Here is a 20,504-nt window from a genome sequence, read left to right as displayed (position 1 = left end):
CTAGCGCGTGCCGCCTCCCCGCCACCATTGACTGGTGCGTCCGCCTGTTAAACTAGGCCCGTCGGCGCCAGTGTTCTCTCTCGCTCGAGACGTTGCTGGTTAGTGCACGGCTACGAGAGGGAAGGCTGGTCTCAGCCAATCAGGTACGGACTGCCGAAGGCGTTAATGTAAAGTCAGAGCTGTAACCAGGCCATGTGCTAGAGAACTAGAGATAGGTATTGGGTATTATCTGTCTTTGTCCTTGCCTATTATCTGTTAACATTGGCTTATGTGTATGACTCTTTCAATTGTAGACTGCTTTGATTTCCTTGATAGAAAATGAGGTTTAATTAAATTAATTTGAGTTTATAAATTGATTAATTTGATTGAGTTTATAAATTGTTTAATAATAATGATAGTAAATAACAAGCTAAGCAAAGAATCCAATCTAAGAGAAGCTCTATGGCTAAGTAAGGATATTCCCTAAGTACACCCAGACAGTGAGAACTCAAGTGCCCAGTTATGTATTGGACAGACAAGGTCACAGCCTCACCCAGACACAATTCTGGCAGCCATGGTTTGTAACAATTGTAACTTTCTTATAGTCTCTTTAGGAATTCCTAGATATAGACTATTAATAGACAAATCTTGACATGATAAATGCCCATGTCACAGTAACTAGACTATAAGCATCTAAAACGTTGCACAGCTGATGCGTCAAAGATATAAGAATGATCATATCAAATTTGAAATCTGTACCTTCATACTTCTCTGGATTCAACAGGAGTTTGCTTTCTAACATCTGTAGCGTAACACAGTGTTTCCCAACCAGTGTGCCTTCAGACCTGATCAGATGTACCACGGAAAAAACAGATCCAGGCCAGCAACTGGCTCTGCTCTTAGAACTTCACAGAGAGAAGAGACACCAGCAGTGGCTCTTAAATGTCTAGCAATTCCTTTTTTTGAACCTGTGCAGACATGCATGTCTCTTCATGCTACAGCATGAGCCCTGGATTGTGGTAATGGGTAGCATGCAGGGTCTGGATAGTGGGGACCCAAATTGTGCAGCACACAGCAACTCATCTTTCTCCTCTTGAGTCGCCTCCTTTGAGTTTTTCCAGCTTCTGTCTTATTCCCAAATTCAGTGAGATGGGGAGATCACGGTAGAACTCTGGCAGCCAAGGTAGCATACCAAGTCAGCTGTCCACACTACATCAACTTCTCCCGTCTTCTGAACTTATATATATATATAGAGAGAGAGAGAGAGAGAGAGAGAGGGTGCTGGTCCACTATGATGAACTTATGTGTCTCCATCCCTTCCCTCCCATTAACATTTTGAAGAGTCTAGCAGGGCTTTCAATGCTTCCATACTTTTTCTTGTGACCATAATAGTCCTCTCCATGTCCGCATCGCCTGCTCTGTGAAGACTGGTGTGCCATGCAACATTTTTGTTAACATAGGTGTGTCTTGGACTTGAAATGTTTGGGAAACACCTGCGTCACAGATTCAAGACATTAATTTTTTGTATCTAGGCTCTTCCATCCTGATCAAATGCTAGGTATAAATGCACATCAGCAAAAATGTGAACATTTAATCCTTGGCATGTGAACCGGTCTGTCAGAGGCCTCATAGAAAGATTGAACAGTAAAGGGAACCAACCAAGGAAAAGAAGCTTACTGATCTAAAACAATTTGTTGCTCCAGAAAAGACTGCAATCAAAATACTAATCCACCCTCGCCTTGATAGGTATGACCGTAAGATGCTGTGATCGAATATATCAAATGCTGCAGAGATATGTAATAATACTACATGTGGGACTGTGCCCGTATTTCATGGGTAGCACAGATCATTAACCAGAGAGGCTAACAAAGTTTCAGTGTAATAATATTTCTTAAAGCCCAACTGCCTACAGTCGAATAGTTTCTTTTCATTTCACATTCATAGACCTCCTTATTCATAAAAACTACAACCCAAAGTGGTTAACAGTAAGTTACAAAAACCCAATACATAACATAAGCATAAATCCCCTTCCCTAATCCCCACTCTCACTTAGGGTAGAGCAATATTACATAATCAGCAGAGAATACAATAACATCAATATAACACATCATGATAAACATATAATCAAATAAGAGTATACAGAATATTTACTAAGCTTCCCAAAAGTACTTCTTCCTTCCAGAATCCTTTAACTGCCCTTTCAGTTTTGACAGAAACAGTGTATTAGATACAGGGCAACAGCTGTTCAAATCATTAGGATCTAGGGAACTCTTTGTTAATAATGGATGCACTGCCACCATCACCACCACTTTCAAAGCTTCATAAAGCCCATCTTCAGTCCTGAGCAGGAATCAACAGATTATGAATGCTTCACTGTCTGAAGTCTCACTCAGCAAATGTTACTATTTATGTGATTTTTATGGTGTTATCTAAGTAGTCTGCAGTAGTCGGAATGCAGCTGAGATTGAAAACAGGAGGTAGTAACCTCCCCTGTGAGAATGAGATAACAGAACAGAACGTCAGAAGGAATTAATCTGGTCAGTGTCCCTGAAAAGAGTTCTGGCAATACTTAGTACTTTCAGTCACCAAAATAGCATTCAACAGAGATTCAAATAGAAACTTATCAATGCAATTTGCAATTAATGGCAAAAAAGACATAGATATCGTAAGCGAAAAAATTGCAATTGGACCATCATAACACACATGTACGTGCAATTCAATTTTCCAGCAAGAATTGCATGTATGGTGACTTATGTCCAAGTTCTCCTACACTATTTGGAACCTGCTTAAAGGTTGGCAACTCTTACAACAATTGTTGTGGATAACTTGGGGAGGAACAGAGGAGAAAAGGAGAGACTTCAGCCCAAACAGCTATGATTTCCCCCTATTTTGACTACAAGTTTGGTCTCTGCAATGTCCTTGTTTCACTTTAGCGACAGTGTGTTGAAGGAGCCTTGCTGCTTTTTTTATATTACCCGTGGAGGTACAAACACTGTGATTTGCCTGTGGAGGTGGACAGTGCAAATATTTCTGCTGCTGTGAATAAAACAGGAATGGTTGGAAGCACCACTACTGCCCTCTGTCTGAATTGGTAGCTGATGACCATGGTGCTATTTATGCCGCCAGCCATGGGTGAGGGCCCACCCATAGGCTTCACCTGCACTGTGTTAGAGTTAATGCACTAACAGGAGCTGCTTCCATGCCAGAGGGGTCTAGTCGAACCGTCACAGTGACGGTTTCTCCTTGGATGGTCCCATATTGCTTTCAGTTCCGAAAGAAAAACTCCGGACAGTATTGTATCACAAACCAATTATATTGTTTTAAAAAAAACTATGTACCGGACCGTTATGGCACCTGTGTAAATGAATGTTTCGGCATCCTTATTTTATGTGCCCTATTGTAAACCGTTGTGACGGAATCTACTTAACGACGGTATAGAAAAGACTTAAATAAATAAAATAAATAAATCATTTCAACCACGGCTAAATAAGAACCCAGTAACCCAAGCAGGGGTTGAGATCTGCCTACCAGACTAGGGTTACGTGTATTTTTATGTGCAATAGATTCACTTCCAAGAGCAACAAAAGTCCTCTGTTTGTCCCTCATCCCGTGAAGCAGATTTCTGTCTGCTTGTGTAAAGTCTGACTTATTTAGAAACCTTGTAAGAATGGGGAAGAAAACTGAAAAGTGGTCCTACTATCCCAGGAGGATGGAATAAAGGATTCAGGGAAGGGAAAAAAGTGAAAATAGAACAGGGGAGAGAGCAATTCTTATGAGCACTTTTTTCCCCCATAAGTTTTATGGGAAAACATGATTTCGGTTTCTAGCTTTACATAGATATTGTGAGGAAGCTCCTGTTATTCTGGTGCGAATCTTAACGCAGTCCTCACTTCCTCTTCTGCTTTCACTCTGCACTACTCCAGCTATGGCTTTTCAATTCCTAGAAGCATTCCAACTCTAATACAATTCAAGTTCAGTTCCCAACAGCTGCAGATTCTCCCTTCCTCTCTGGGTCAATGGTCAGGGAAAAGCCATGTTCAATAAACACAGTTAAAAAAAAAATAAAAAAAAGCAGATGCAGTTCCTCCCTTCCTCCTTTGACTCAATATTGCAGGGGAAAACAATATTCAACAATTGCATTTCCAAAATAGCTGCAGTTTCTCCTCTCCATGCCTCTGCCTGTATCGGTCAGGGAAAAACGACGCTCAGCAATCGCAGTTCAGAATCAGGTGCAGTTTCTTCCTTCCCGCTCAGTACTACAGAAAGAAAATCACATAAAAAAAGCCCTAGTTCAAACACAGTTGCAGTTTTGCCCTAACTGGGTCCTTTTCACTTATTCCATCCCTGTGCAGACCTCAGACCGTTTGTCAGGGCCTTGCAGGTTTTGCTCTTGCTCTGGTTCAGGGGAAAAGCCAAACACTCTTTCTCCTGTATTTCTCTGTCCACTTCTTAAATGCCTCCCCTGTGCCTCAAGTGATGTCAGAGTCCTCACTTATCCAACTCCTAGTGAAAATCAGAGAAAATTCTTTTTCACTCAATGCACAATAAAGCCCTGGAATTTGTTGCCAGAGGATGTGGTGAGTGCAGTTAGTGTAGCTGGGTTCAAAAAAGGTTTGGATAAGTTCTTGGAGGAGAAGTCCATTGACGGCTATTAATCAAGTTTACTTAGGGAATAGCCACTGCTATTAATTGCATCGGTAGCATGGGATCTTCTTAGTGTTTGGGTAATTGCCAGGTTCTTGTGGCCTGGTTTGGCCACTGTTAGAAACAGGATGCTGGGCTTGATGGACCCTTAGTCTGACCCAGTATGGCATGTTCTTATGACATTCCCAGAGCTAGGAATGGGACCCAGCATGTTTTTATGACATTCCCAGAGTAGTAATGGATTAAGACATCTTTGGGGCACCTAGCACCAAGACTTTGTGAGGGAGGAGGCCTTTTCTTGTAGTTTGGAATGGTATTTAAAAAAAAAAAAAAACCCCCACAAAAATTCAGTGTAGAATCTGAGCCCAAGTGCACCGACAGGCTTTGCCCCTCGCATAGGCTTTCTAGGTAACAGGAAACCCCTTTGTGGAGGAAGGGGCAGGACCGGAGCAGGGTCTGTGAATGCATTCAGGTTCAGAGACTCTGCACTTGAATGTATTCTTTTGGCTTTTAATAATTCTGCCCACTTAACAGTCAACCTCCAGGGGTGGGGTGGAGTGAGGACTCTGGGCACGTACCTACTGTTCCTACTGAGTCATCTAGCACTGCCCAGTGTGGACCCTTTGTTATATCTCTCCTTAAGGTTTCTAGGAGATTTAGTCTCTTATATTTTTCTTCTTAGCTTTCCTCTGGGGGCCTGCAGCACCATTCCTGTCTTCTATAGTGGTTCTGTTGTCTTGCCTACCCAGTCTTTGAGATGATAAGAGCCCCTACTCCATCACACTGTCCTGAAAACTTAGTTGCTGTAGGTTGAATGGTTCAGAAAATGTGTACACAGACAGGCAAAGTGAATACATAAACAACTTTTTTTTTTTTTTTAAAGAAACAGCATTACTTCACTCTCCTTCCTCCCAAGAAGAAGGATTTACTTGTTTCTTTCAAAATGTTTAGTTCAAGTAAGAGGATCCCTCCTTCTTAACTGATTTAGTTGGCTAAGTCGAAAAACTGTGAGTGCCTACCACTCTGAAATATGGCTCTGTGCTCTCATTAGGAAAATAATTACTTTTTCATAAAAAGTCAGTATTTCTGTTATGCGGAGTTTGGGCTGGTGGGTCTCCAAGGACCGTCTGAACCTGTTATCCCTAGGGCCATGTCCTCCTGTCCCTGCTTGCAGTGATCCACCCTAGCCCAGGATCCCTCGCTGGGCTGGGAGTTCAGGAGGACGGGTACAGATAGCTGTGGCCGGTGCTTTAAGGTGTTCTGAGGGAGTTTCTTATGCGCCCTCACAGGCAGCTAACGGCCATGAGGGCCAACTAATCTGCACATTTTCTTCACCTGCTGAATGAAATACTTCTTCCTTGCTTGATCTTGGATTTATCCTTGCTTTACCACCACTCAGGAGCCTTTATGCTTGGCCCATGCTTTCTTTCATGTTTATTTTTTATTTATTTTATTTATTATTTTGCTATACCGGCTTTCATGACAGGAATCACATCAAACCGGTTTACATTTAACAATGTGTGTAAGGTAGAGAGAACTCAAACCACAGTAACAAGAGCATGGTTAGGAGAGTGAAATAGTTACAATAAAACAGGGAAGTAAATAACTGGGATCTGGAAAAGAAAAAGGGGGGGAGATAATTGAGCAGTAAAATATTTACAGGGTAGCAAAATCGATTCCAATATAATACAATTGTATAGCAAATGACATTAATAACACGGTAATGGAGATGACGGAGAAGTTAGTGGTTTCTTATTTAAATCCATTTTTTGATAAAGTGTTTGTGATGTTGGGTGAGGATCTCGCCCAATGTTGTTACTGATGTTCCCCTTCTCCTCACACAAACGTGATTCACCTTTTGAAAGTGACCATAGCATCCTTGTTTTATAATCTTACATTCCATACCGAGTGGTATAATTGAAGTAGATTGTGTTGCGAGGTTTGTGTAAATTGAAAGCAATGACATCACATGAACACACTATTTTTGTCTAAGCTACGATCAGCTAAGAGCAAGAGGGTCATCAGAAGAGGCACTATGGACAGAGAAACCTATTTTTATCTGATTTGTATTTTTCTCTGCTTAATTATGATTTTAGAAATTGTATGGATTTCATTTTTTTTTAAGTAAACCTTTATTATTTGAACCCCACATATGGATTCTGAGCCTTTGGATCATCAGACCCTCTCACAGTATTGGGCTACATGTGAGAGCGACTGTGCAGCCTGGAAGTCCCTAGGGCCCTGGAGACTTAGGCCTCCTCCCCTTGATCCCCAGGGCTACTTTTAGCTCTTATTTGCATTGATGTCTCATTGAACGTTATTGTTAGCCCTTAATTAGGTTTATTCATGTTTTATTGAAAGCTGCTATTGTATAATTGTTTTAATTATTGTATTATTTGTATTGGGCCCGTTGCACATGGCCTTGAGAGATATGTATCAGGAAGGTGATGGATAGGTGTTTTATAAATAAATAAATTTAAATATTTAAGTGTTTTTTGTGGATCCAGAGCGAGTGCAGACAACCCTGGGACTGTGCTGTGACCCTTTGATAAGGTGGCCCGAAACCAGAAGGGAGTTACAGGGGATTGAGCTAGCCCTTGCTTGAAGCAGGTTTGAATTTGATCTCCATTGCAGAAGCAGTGCACATCAGGCAAAAGAAGGAAGGAAATGCAGCTGCTGCTATTGTAGCCATAAAGATTAGTGCTACCACATATACAATCTAAAGTGAGGGTGGGGGACACAAAGAAGAATAAAAAGGGGAAGGGGGCCTAGAAGATGTATGGAGGTTTGTCCCCTTTATTAGTTGCTGTCTTTTGGAGACGGGAAGCCTTCCTTTTTTGGCACACACAGAAGTGTGGTTGAATTAGCACAAGTTTCAAGTTTTGAGCACTGCAGTACACTGATCATGAAGACTTTAATTTTGGACCCCTCGTACTCAATAAAGATTACTTCCATGCAGGCCAATTCTGAAAAACGCGCTGGAGAGCTGGCGAGCACCCGCTCTCCCGGCACGCGCGATTCAGGAGGGTGGCCTATGCAAATTAGGGCCCACGGTAAAAGGAGCGACGGCTGTCGGCGGGTTTGACAGCCGACGCTCAATTTTGCCAGCGTCGGTTCTCAAACTTGTTGACAGCGGGTTCAGAAAACAAACGCCGGCATAATTGAGCGTCCGTCTTCTGACCCGCGGGCCGATTTTTTAATTTTTTTTAATTTTTACTTTTTTTTTTTTTTTTTACTTTTGGGGCCTCCGACGTAATATCGCCATGATATTAAGTCGGAGGATGCACAGAAAAGCAGTTTTTACTGCTTTTCTGTGCACTTCCCCGGCGCCGGCAGGCGTTAATTTCTGAAAGTAAAATGTGTGGCTTGGCTGCACATTTTACTTTCTGTATTGTGTGGGAATAACTAATAGGGCCATCAACATGCATTTGCATGTTGCGGCGCTATTAGTTTTGGGGGGAATGGGCGTGCGTTTTTGACGCGCTATTACCCCTTACTGAATAAGAGGTAAAGCTACCATGTCCAAAACGTGCGTCCAAATGCGGGTTAACAGTACTGTATTGGCCTGATAGGCACGACTGGGACAAAATAAATCCCTTTCTGAATATGGCTCTTAGGGCCTGATTTACTGCAGATCCCCTGCCAATAAACACTTGGAGGCCAATTTTGAAAGCCATTTACCTGAATAAAATAGCTTGGCTGCCAACTGCCCTCCTCCGTTCAGCTAAAAGCTTGCACGGGCTTCCATAGCACGTCTAACTAAAAATATGCACCAAGAAGTGTCCCTAGGTGGCACTTCAAACAGGACGCGCTTATTTTGTCTTCCTCTTGGCCAGCAGCACCAATTGCAGATGAAAATAGCTTTTAGCGGCCAGGGGGGGGAAAACGACTGCGATACAAGTGGGATAAAAATGCCCGCGTATGGCTGCATGTTCGAAATTCGCCCCACCTCCACGCCCGGCCCTACGTCTTCATCGTCACTTCCGGCAAGTATTTTGTGTGCGCGCTGACTGGAGAAGGAAGGCTTGCGTGAGGCGCGGGCCCGTGAGCGCTGCTTATGGTGCGCTCGGGATTCTTTTAAATCTCTTATTAGCTGCAAGCGTTAATTTTTTCCCTAGTTTCCTCTTTCCCAAAGTACTTCAGTAAGGCAGGGCTCTCTTTCTCTCTCACTAGAAATTTCCATCTTCAGAAAATATGCCATGCACTGACACCGGCACGTCCCTATGATCCCCGAGCCTCTCCCACTAACAGCTTGGCCTAACATTTAACACTGAGCAGGCTCCGATCGCCTGCCCTCTCGCTGAGATCTCCAGGTTTGCTCCTTCGCTGCCATTAAATGCGTGCAGGGGCGCACGCGGTCCCTGCGCCTTGCTCTTTGCAGGGCACTGGTGTCCGGGCCACACTTCTGCAGCCCACAGATTTGGAGAGAGATCAAGTTTGAAATATGCATAGCTGTTGTTTAATTTTGTAAATAAGAAAAAAACCCCACAATCTGCATGACTTCATTGCAACGGTTTACTTTACAATTCAATAAAAAAAATGTATCATTTTGAAGGGGTCTGAACGCTTCAACCTGACAAAGGACTTCATGTACCAGAATTCCCTGCTTCATGACGGGTTTACTTACAGTCTGCAATACAGCTGTAATTAGGACATTGAGAAACTCTCTGTCAGCACATTGCACATTTTCATTTTTTGGCTTCGCTGTTCTTATTCTCTGATAAGCTTTCACTGCTGTAACCTAGAATAGAACAATGGATGTATTATGTGAAGGGCTGTATTACTGCAGACTCGCGAATTCCTTTCCAGAACTGCAAGTCCCAGCAGCCTCTCCTGCAGAACATGGGAGAAGTTTCACGAAAGTTCCAGGGTGTCTAGGGAGGGGGTCAGTAGCCCCTTCAGCCGGAATATGCTTGCTCAGCAATGCTTAGAACGCATGTGTAAAAGATAAGAACTGTAAAGTGCATAAGAGTCTGCTCCTGGAGGGGAGGGGCATGCAGTTGTACTGAGCCTTTGTCTTAGCTGCATCTTGCTGGCAATAAAAGTCTATCTTTACGGATCAGTTGTCTGGACCTCCTTACTGACTAAAAAAGAGACGGTTACATTTGGCGAGCCTCAGCCAGGAGGTACCGGGGACGCTATTTTAGCCCCCCAGTTGGTCCAGGGGATTTTGTGGCGGAGTGATCCCCCAGACTTGCCTGGTGAGTGGCCACCGCTGAGTTCAGTGATCAGGTATCTGAGGGGGTCATTCCACGGAGATCCTCTGAGACCTTTGGGCTGGTGATCTGGGAAGAAGGCTTTCGTGACGATCGGAAGAACCCTGCAGGCGAGTATTATGGGAATGATGGGAAAAGTGAAGAATAGCTAAAAGAGTAGCAAATAACCGGTCCATCCGTGAGGGGACCGAGGGGGCTTTGATCACACCCCAAGCGGTGGTTTGGTAGGAATTGCATTCCGAAAACCACGCGCATAAAAAGAGGAAAAAGAAGTAACGCATACGATAGTGGGAATAGGTTTCTTGTTGTGTGAAAGTGACCCTTTTGTGTCTGACGGATACGGACCCCTTACCTATCCGTCTTCCCTTCCCTCCTTTGTCTGTGAATTCTATCCTGATGGGAGGGGGCGGTTCGACTCCATTAAAAGTCATGACGGAACACTATAGGGAAGTGTTCGATAGGCATAAATGTACAAAGCCCGGAATGATTCAACAATGTACCCATAGGTGGCCCAGTTTGTGTGTAAACTGGCCTCCGGTAGGGACTTTCGATTTCCAAACGGCCACAAGGGTCCAGAATATAGTTATACGAGAAGGGAATCCGGGTTGCCCTGAGGATTAACCGTACATAACTGCTTGGATTGCAGTTATTGAAAATCCTCCGTCGTGGGCAAAGAAGCTAGTAGAGGGAGCCGCCCTCGTAATGGTAACTCAAGTACGCAAAATGGGGAACCGGAAGTCCCCAGTGTCTGTCTGTCTGTAAGGTACCTGTAAAAAAAAAAAAAAAAAAAAAATATTCTACTGTGGTAGATCGGTTAGACAAATTTCTTTTTGTGATCAAATGCATTATTTCTTTTGATAACTGCTATCTGTGAATTGCAAGCACATGTACCAGGGATTTTTTTAATTGTTTTAAACCCTAATAAGAAGAGTTTTGGTTTACAGATGCTGCACAAGACTACTATACAACTAATTAATTTACAGTGTTAAGTTAAAATACTGATTTGATTGCTGAAGAATGCATTTACTGGTGTTGAAGTTTAGAACTTGATGGCAGTTAAGGGTTAACGGCAGAGATAATTACAGGAGAGAGGAGGGGATCGAGCCAGAGAGAGAAGAAAAAAAAAAAAAAAAAAAAGGGGACATTGGGCTAGCCTGGGTGAATGAAGACAAAGAGAAAGAAAAATTGTTTCGTTTGTTTTAACAGAACATTATTGAAAGTTAGTTCATGGTGTGCGTATGTGAATAAAGATAGAATTGTGGTATGTTAATTAAAAGAAATTGTAGCTCCGAGTTTCTGCTGATTAAATTTATTCTCCAAGGTCCTTGCTAAAACTGTCTGTAATCTGACAAAGGATTGCTACTTGCAAAGAAATACCAGAACCAAGGGTCCCTTACAAATCATTTAGTGCCTTATGATGCAGGCTATTTTTAAGACATTTTATAGCAGCAAATTAATTGTTACAGTACAAAGTGGAATGGTGGTGCGTCCCACTGCGCGTCAGTACGTAGTGCGTAGGCATTCAATATGGCTGTGCGTTTCATGCTGGCATTGCTAATCAGAAGTTTTAGTTTTCTCATATCTTCTATCCCAGTGTCCTCCCTATGCTTATCTTTCTATTCTCTAATACCATGTTAATTATTGTTCTTACTTGTCTCCTATATATTATCTGTTATTTAAAAGTTACATTGGAACGCATGATAAAGTATGAACTCTCTTTTGCTGACGCAGTTTATTTTGAAGCTGTCTCTGGGAAATTTAGAGAAATGATTAAAAAAAAAAACCAGAGAAAACGAAGACTTAATATTAAAAATTTTGATTCAGTGGCAGGCGCAAGATAAGGATTATTGGAAGTTGTGGGCAAGAGAAGGGGCCACTATGCAAGATTAGGAACAAGAGCAAATATGAGTCGGCCCAAATGATAAAGTAGTGGCCCACACACACACACACACATATATATATATATTGCAATTATGTTCTTTTACCACTGGTGGGGGCTGGGCTCTGGCTATTACCATATGTTCTTAGTGTTTGCAATGTAATTGGTACAAGGCTTCCAAGGGTTTGATCATCACTCCTGCACACCTAAAGCCTGCAGATCCAGGTTGACTTTATTGAATTAACCCAATGCCAAACTTACAAGTAAGAAGGAAGCAATGTTTTGCAGCTTCTCAGCCTCGTCAGAACTGATTTGCCTCCAGGCGCAGGTCACCTATTCAATTTCCAGATGGACTATGATCTTTTCATCATATTTTGAGGTGTATTGGAACAGGGATCAGGAAGAGAAGAAAAGGGCCCGTCCCTGCAACCAGGAACTTAATAATAGAGACCCGACATCCGAAAGAAGCTGCAGAAGGCCGAAGGCTTTGAGGGCATGAGCCTCAGCCAGTTAAAAGCTATAGCAGACCAAGTATGTGGAAATAGAGAAGTGGAAGAGAAAAGAGAGAAGCAAGTAGAGACATGAAGGAGAAAGTGACTGTTAGCCGCCGCTCTCGAGGACACGCGGACGGGAAGGAGCCAAGACAATGGCAGACCGCGAAGAGGAGGGGGAACAAGACCCCCCCCCTTTGGGAAAGAATCAGTGTGCGTACTGCAAAAATGAAGGCCATTGGAAGAGAGACTGTGAAGAATGGCAAAAGAAATACAGGAGCCCTGCAGTGAATACTAACGACAAAAATGGACCTGCACCGACACAAAGGGGCCGAGGAGGAAGGAGATCGGACAACCCCCACTGGCAGATGGCGGGGGAGGCGACAAGGAGCATACAGCCTGAAGAGACCGGGAGGGAAGAATCCCCACTGACCCTCTGGTGGAGATCCACGAGGTAACACAACAAAAATCAGGGGCCTGTTGGACTCAGAGGCCAACGATCTGTCATGACTGCACCAATCGGCCCCCCCGACGAGAGAGACTGTTTTTATAGTGGGCGCCTCAGGTCAGGTACTCACTGCCCCTCTGCAGAAAGAATGAACTATACAAGTAGGCGGGACCATGGTATCCCTTATCTGATGGAACCTGCTGTGTAAGCCTCAGACCACATTGAGATTTCAACCAACAGGGGAAGTTAAAGCCTCCTTCGGGGACCATCCAGTGATACTCATCTGTCCCCTCCAAGAAGAATGGAGACTACATCTTCCCATAGTCGAACGAACCATCGAACATCGATATGAAAACAACACCCCCCTCAACAAAAACGAAGACAACTGATGGATAGCGTGCCTAAAGTATGGTCCGAGCAGAACCCGGGAGGAATAGCTATCGACGCTACCCCCATATGGATAGAGATGAAACAGAATGCACAGGTGATTAATCAACCTCAATACCCCATTCCATATATGGCCAGACAAGGAATCCAGATACACCTGCAAAGACTGTATGATTTGGGCATTCTTCGGCGAATCCGATCTGCTTGGAACACCCCTTTGTTGCCAGTAAAGAAGCCTGGATCAAATGACTATCGACCAGTACAAGACTTAAGAAAAGTGAATAGTCAAGTAGCAGATCTAGTAGCCCTCGTCCCAAATCCGTATTCAATCTTGGCTCAAGTCTCTCCTGCATCAAAGTGGTACAGTGTCATTGATCTCAAAGATGCCTTCTTCTCCGTCCCGGTGGCGGAGGAATGTCAAAAGATTGTTGCTTTCACATGGGAAAATGCAGATACTGGAGTAAAGCAGCAGTACACATGGACTCGGTTGCCTAAAGGGTTTAGGCACTCACCTACGCTGTTCGGTGAGCAACTGGCAAAAGACTTAAAGATGTATCAAGTAAAGTATGGGCCAGTCATACAATACGTGGATGACCTTCTGTTGTTTCGAGAGACGTACCTCGAATGTGCGGTATCCACTCTTCAGCTGCTAAAGACGTTGTACTCAAAAGGGTATCGTGCAAGTAAAAAGAAAGCGCAAATCTGTGAATTGGAAGTAGAGTATTTAGGCTTCCAAATACGTGGAGGAACCCGATGTCTGGGGATTTCTCGCACCAGTTCTATAAGAGATCAACCTGTACCCACTTGCAAGAAAGAGCTCCGGGTGTTCCTTGGAGCTGCAGGATACTGTAGGCTGTGGATTGCTAACTATGCTGTTATGGCCCAACCCCTATACGACAAGCTGCGGGGTAAAGAGGCAGAATCTCAACCCTTCCAATGGGAAGGAAACGAACTGGCAAGCTTACGTCAACTAAAAGAAGCCTTAATTGAACCACCTGCTTTAGGATTGCCAGATGTAATGAAACCATTCCATCTATTCGTCGATGAAAAGAAAGGAATGGCCATTGGGGTATTGACTCAAACTCTAGAATCATAGGAACGACCTGTTGCATATCTGTCAAAAGGAATGGACAATGTTGCAAAAGGATGGCCTGGTTGCCTTCAAAGCATTGCGGCTGCATGCTTACTAATTCCAGAAGCAGTCAAATTAACTTTTGGTCAAACTCTGAATGTAACAACTCCCCACACCATTCAAGGACTGCTAGAGACCCATGGACCAAAATGAATGACTAATTCACGTCTCGTCAAGTATTAAGCCTTACTGTGTGAAACACCTGAAATTCAAATACAAGACAGCAAAAACTTGAACCCGGCCACTCTTATGCCGGCACCTGAACCAGTTGCCCATGATTGTGAAGAAGTCATGACTACAATACATTCCAGTAGACCAGACCTGAGGGATCAACCCTGGCAAGGAGCTTGGACTTTATTCACTGATGGGAGCAGCCAAATCATTCATGAGATACGTTCTGCTGGATATGCTGTTGTATCCGAAGATGAAATCGTTGAGGCTCAACCTCTTCCCCCAGGAACGTCTGCACAAAAAGCTGAACTAATTGCCCTTACTCGAGCTCTGCAGTTGGCAGAAGGACAAACTGTAAATATCTATACAGACTCTAAATATGCCTTCCTTACAATTCAAGTGCATGGAGCATTATAGAGGGAAAACAATTGAACAATGCATCAGAAGTACGTGAATTACTAGACGCAGTTTGGCTACCTCGCAAGGTGGCTGTAATGCATTACAAAGCACATACCAGGAAATCAAACCCTATTGTCAAGGAAATCAGAGAGCAGATGAAGCAGCAAAAAGGGGCAACTCGGGAACCCTTCCAAGCAGTATTAATTGCATCGAATCATCAGGCTTCAGGCAGTCCTGGAGCTCATCACCAACGACTGCTTTCGCTCTTAAACTCTGGGCAAAACAAAATACCAAAATTATGACTGCAGTGTACCAGAATAGATTGGTTTTAGATTACCCTCTGGCCCAGGAAGGAGGGTTTGTGGAACATTTAACCTCTCCAATTGTTGTTTACAGGTAGATGACCAAAACAAGGTTATCCAAGACATCACTGATCGCATGGTCAAGATGGCACACGTCCCTGTCCAGCAATGGAATAGTGCTTGGGACTGGACCAATGGATTCCGTGGTTGGTTTTCCATGATCGGTGGATTTAAGAGCTTGTTTGTTATCCCAGCCAGTTTAATTCTGTTTTGTTTTTTAGGACCCTGAATTATTCCTTTCTTGCTCAAACCGCCTTCGTCGGGTGATGAAGGACATTGCTGAACGCAAAACAGCCACGCAGCTTCTGTCACTGTACATTAACCATCCTCATGTTTTATCCTGGGCCATCTTCCCATACATGACAAGTTCGGGCTACAAAGGGGGGTGGAGCCATTAGGGCCCATCCGTCTCAAACCCGTGAAGAAACCATCGGACTGTTTGGGAAATTAGGGCCCCCTGAGAACTCAAATTGCTAATTTTTCTTGTTTCTGTTTCTTTCAGCTCCACAGTTGCGTTGTGATGGTGTGATACTTTTCATAGAGAATGATAAGTATCAAAGGGGGGAATGAAGGGGTCTGAACGCTTCAACCTGACAAAGGACTTCATGTACCAGAATTCCCTGCTTCATGACGGGTTTACTTACAGTCTGCAATACAGCTGTAATTAGGACATTGAGAAACTCTCTGTCAGCACATTGCACATTTTCATTTTTTGGCTTCGCTGTTCTTATTCTCTGATAAGCTTTCACTGCTGTAACCTAGAATAGAACAATGGATGTATTATGTGAAGGGCTGTATTACTGCAGACTCGCGAATTCCTTTCCAGAACTGCAAGTCCCAGCAGCCTCTCCTGCAGAACATGGGAGAAGTTTCACGAAAGTTCCAGGGTGTCTAGGGAGGGGGTCAGTAGCCCCTTCAGCCGGAATATGCTTGCTCAGCAATGCTTAGAACGCATGTGTAAAAGATAAGAACTGTAAAGTGCATAAGAGTCTGCTCCTGGAGGGGAGGGGCATGCAGTTGTACTGAGCCTTTGTCTTAGCTGCATCTTGCTGGCAATAAAAGTCTATCTTTACGGATCAGTTGTCTGGACCTCCTTACTGACTAAAAAAGAGACGGTTACAATTTCATGTAACTCATCTGCATATTCTATTCCAGTACATCAAAGCACATTTAATACTCTTCCTCCTCTCCCTGCACCATCTGTCACATTATAAGATGGAAATGCAATTAGCATTCAAGTAAAACTTTCATTCTAGTTCATGCAAGGAATCTTTTATTCTTTAGATATTTTTTAGTTTCACAAATGTCGCTGTCTTTGACCTCTTTTAGAATGAAGAAATGGATGTAGCTAGTGTATCAGTTATACCAACAGATAACCTAAAACGAATCTAAACTGATCTGTTTCAAATTTTGTTAAGAATTATTAGTAATTTTCGTGTTTTGCCCTTTGGTTTCCTCGTTACTTTTTCAGAAGCAATAATGCTGTAATAACGTGCATGCTGTTTCAAGGGATATCGATATACAAATGTACAAATTTTAATTAAAAAACAAAATTAACATGACAGTAATTTGTCAGTGCTTGCATTTTTTTTTTTTTTTTTATAAGAAAGGGAATTCACCAACTTAATTTAAATTTGTTAGTGTTGGGTAAGGAAGACAAGGGAAGTGCTCCAAAGTTCAGATTTTAGATATTTTGCATACCAGGAGTAAAATCTGGGCTTCTGCTTTTCCAGCTCTTCCAGAGTTTGATTTCTCTGAGGTCAAATAGTTTGATTAGAGACTCAGAAATGGTGTTTCAATGATTACTTATTTCTAATCATAAAAGAAGGCAAATTAAGTTCTTTCTTTGAACTAGAGAAAGTAGTGGAGGACTGGCTGGGGTAGCAGGCTAAGAACTAGGAAACCAGCTTTCAAATCTTGTTGATGTTCCTTGTGACCCTGGGCAAGTCATTTTATCCTCCATTGCCTCAAGTACCATATTGATTGAGTAATACTGGATCTGAAGCTTATTTAATTTGTTATTTATATTCTACCTTTCTTGACTATTCAGCCACTTCAAAGTGGATTATAATCTGATGATTTGCCCTGGATCACAAGACCCATCATCAGCGGAATGTGAACCCTGGCTTCCGAAGTTCACAGCTTGCTGCTCTAACCACTGCAGTACCCCTCCACTGAAATGTCATTCATCTTTGATTTGGAAAGGTAAGTCAAATCCAAATCTGACAAGCACTGTCAATAATATGCCTTTTAAGTTTACCACTTAAAAGTACAGGCGTCTCAGAGGCTTATAAAATTAGAATTGGGAGTCCCTGTGAAATAGTTGCTAGTCTTGCTGTTTCTGTGATTCATTTGGCCACAGTTCTGTGCACTTCAGGCCAGCGGATTTATGTTTTAAGTCTGAGGTAATGTGCTTGAGCCCTCCTATGGAAAGTGGGCACAGGAGTTAGAGATCAGGGAGAATGAATGCTGCTGCAGGCCAGACCACACTTCACTTTCCCCCTAGCCAGCAAAGGGTAATGAGTCTCCTGGGTAGTTGTTATGGGATGGGTGAAGTGGTAAAAAAAAAAAAGAGGATAATGACAAACCTCTCCCCCACCCACACTCCAGTTTGGGCAGTGCCATGTGCTGCATTGTAGGAGATGGGTTCAGTGCCACAGCCCAGCTTCTGTTCCTTGGGCAAGCCAAGGCTGGGGTTGCAGTGGAGATGGTGTTCACAGCCGGTGGGGGTAGAGTGGCATCCCAGCTATTGTGCAAAAGAGACGTCCACTGGCACTTTTGACTAATTGTGGAGGGAACTGTGCTCCATGACGCTTAACCAGAAGACCTCAGCAATGGTTGGGTTAAATCAGAGGATTAAAAACGGCAGAAGTTGGAGCTCCTGGGGTTTCAACCCTAGTAGGAGCTGGGTCGAATTGAGATGGAAGTGCAAAGGAGCAGGCGGAAGCTGGCAGGCTGAAACCTAATAATCCCACTTTCTAGTTATTGCTGCTATTAATATCCCTAAATTCCACTTTTTAATGTTTTACTTGGCAACAGTTGCCAAGTGCATTTGTACACCGACTGTAATTTCAGAGTTTTATGCTGTAGCAACATCTTGCATCAGAGGAATGCAGATGAGAATTACAGAATTCCGTAATCCACAAGAACGTACAGGAGGTGGTAATCTAAATAAAACAAAATCCTATCTGAATTTAGCACAGGGAAATGACATGGCTGAATGTTCATGTTAATCATTTACTGCAGCTTTGTTCTGAGAATGAACAGACACACTGTATAAGCAAAATAATTACGAGCAGACCAAACGTAAAGGTTTGGAAATGAAAAAAAAAAAAATCAATGGCTGATTCAGCCTTGTAAATCCTGGGAGCATGTGATGTAACTAATTATGATGCTTGATATGTACTTTTGTGTCCTATGTATTTTCTTTTTATTATATGTTCCATTCATTCTAATAATACTTGAAAATTAAACCTACAGACGTTTAGTTAGGCTTATGTCTTGTAGGATTACTCTTCGAAGACCTGTAGCTGCCGGTTGCAGAATAAGAGGTGGCTTGAAACTTGATCAAATGCATGTGGTTTACAACTGTGAAACGGAGCCGATAACTGCATGAAAGAAAGAAAGAAAGAGTTTTGTGTGGTCTGCATCTCACTGCAGGCTCAAGCTCCTGGCCTGCTGAGACAAAATAGGATACCCCTGATATTTAGTTTGAAACGAACAGAACAAAATCACATTAAAATGCAGAATATAAATACATAAATAAAATCAAAAGGAAGAAGATTATGGTGCCCGGTTCTGCGTGATGCTGGAGAATGTGCTTTATGTGGACATTTCTTACTGTGCTAGTCTGCTGCTTCTGCATTACTAGCCATGACATTATGTTTGCAAGAGCAGTACAGTATCAGTGCTGATTAGGAAACATAACGTTTTTCCATTTAGTGCCATAAAGAACCCAGACTACAGAGGGAATCTGCAGAGGGTGAGGCCTGCTTGAGGAATCGGCATCACCAGAGATGGATAAAGAAAACTCCAAGGGGCGGCATGGAAGGGAATCATCCTAGTGGATGGGGGAGAGAGAGTGCTTTTAGCAAGGTTTGGTGGTGGAAAGGTTTCTTTTTAGTGCTTTCAGCCACTCAACAGCACCGAAAAGCATTGTTTACCTGCAGATAAATGTGATCGACAAGGTAAACGGATTGTCCAAGACTGTTATGTACCTGCACGGCGTGGAAACAGGAAGAAAGAAGAAGGGTCTGCAGCTCCAGTAGGCCCTAGGTAATTCTAGTGGAAGGTTATTGAATACAATTCTCCCCAGTTTTGGAGGAATGATGCTAACAATTTCCCCTAAAGCTAAAAGCTTGAACTGCAGTTTTTTCTCTATATTGGGTTCGTGGCTCAGAGGCCTTATCTGCAATCAAAGGGTTTGATTTATGAAGGCTGCTTTCCCATTCTGTGTCTAAAAGAAAAATGCTAAGTACGTGATGGCCAAAGTTAGTTCACAAACTTCAGCCTTTCCGTGATTTACAAGCTTTGAAAGTGGTGCTCTATGCATTAGCAATCTCAGTCCTAAAGTGCTGTAATGTTTTGGTGGTGAGATTGCCAGCAAAACTGACTTGCAGGTTACAGCTTTTACAAAATATTTTGTGGTTTGGTACTTGGGATAAGGATGTCACCCATGTTGCAGACATTGCATTGGCAACTGATTGTAGAAAATGTAAACTATTAACAATAGTTTTGCACTCGGTGAGATGGCCCTAAATATAATGGGAAAAACTGACCTGGCATAGACCCAGCCATAAAGATCAAATGCCTGTTCGCTACAGCCTATTCTCAAAAATTGTGCCTTCAGCAATATTTCAAGTGGGCTTTTTCAACAGCAGCCCCTGGAATGATTTGCCCTCCATATAAGATCCGAATTGAGCTATCTAAAATGTCATTAACAAGTGAAGGCAGGATTGTTCCCTGAGTTTATTTTGTTGACTGTAAACTGATATGAGGTTACTAAACAAATGTTGGTATATAAAAACTGCAAATAAATAAAATAAAAAATGTTAGTTTATTACTATTAGACCACCTATCAGCAAAAATAAAAGTGGTTTACAAAAGCAAACCCATAATAAAACAATATATTACATAAATGTGAGGAGGATCACTCTAGGAGTGAGGTTTATGAGTTTTGTCAGCAGTTTTATTTTTCATTTCTTTTATGTTTATTTATTATTTTTTATATACCAACATTTGATCTGAGATATCACACCAGTTTACATTCAGGTACTGTAGGTATTTCCCTGTCCCCAGAGGGCTTATAATCTGAGTTTTGTACCTGAGGCAATGGAGGGTAAAGTGACTTGCCCAAGGTCACAAGGAGCAACAGCAGGACTCAAACCCTGGTCTTC

The 20,504-nt window shown here is 42.7% G+C and overlaps 1 long non-coding RNA gene across 2 annotated transcripts; it reads left to right on the top strand.

Moving 5' to 3' along the window:
- Positions 1-7: 7 nt before the first annotated feature.
- Positions 8-20,237, top strand: LOC115075954. 2 transcript variants are annotated; one of them, XR_003852656.1, is made up of 3 exons: positions 8-143; positions 17,159-17,313; positions 18,597-20,237. It is a non-coding gene; the product is annotated as an uncharacterized LOC115075954 (long non-coding RNA). The 2 variants fall into 2 exon arrangements; XR_003852657.1 differs by lacking the exon at positions 8-143 and adding an exon at positions 8,562-8,683.
- Positions 20,238-20,504: the final 267 nt, after the last annotated feature.

The sequence above is a fragment of the Rhinatrema bivittatum genome, chromosome 14 (assembly GCF_901001135.1).
Source record: "Rhinatrema bivittatum chromosome 14, aRhiBiv1.1, whole genome shotgun sequence".
NCBI classification, from domain to species: Eukaryota; Metazoa; Chordata; class Amphibia; order Gymnophiona; family Rhinatrematidae; genus Rhinatrema; species Rhinatrema bivittatum.
Note: the sequence above shows the minus strand (reverse complement) of the source record. Positions and strands in the feature narration are given on the sequence as shown.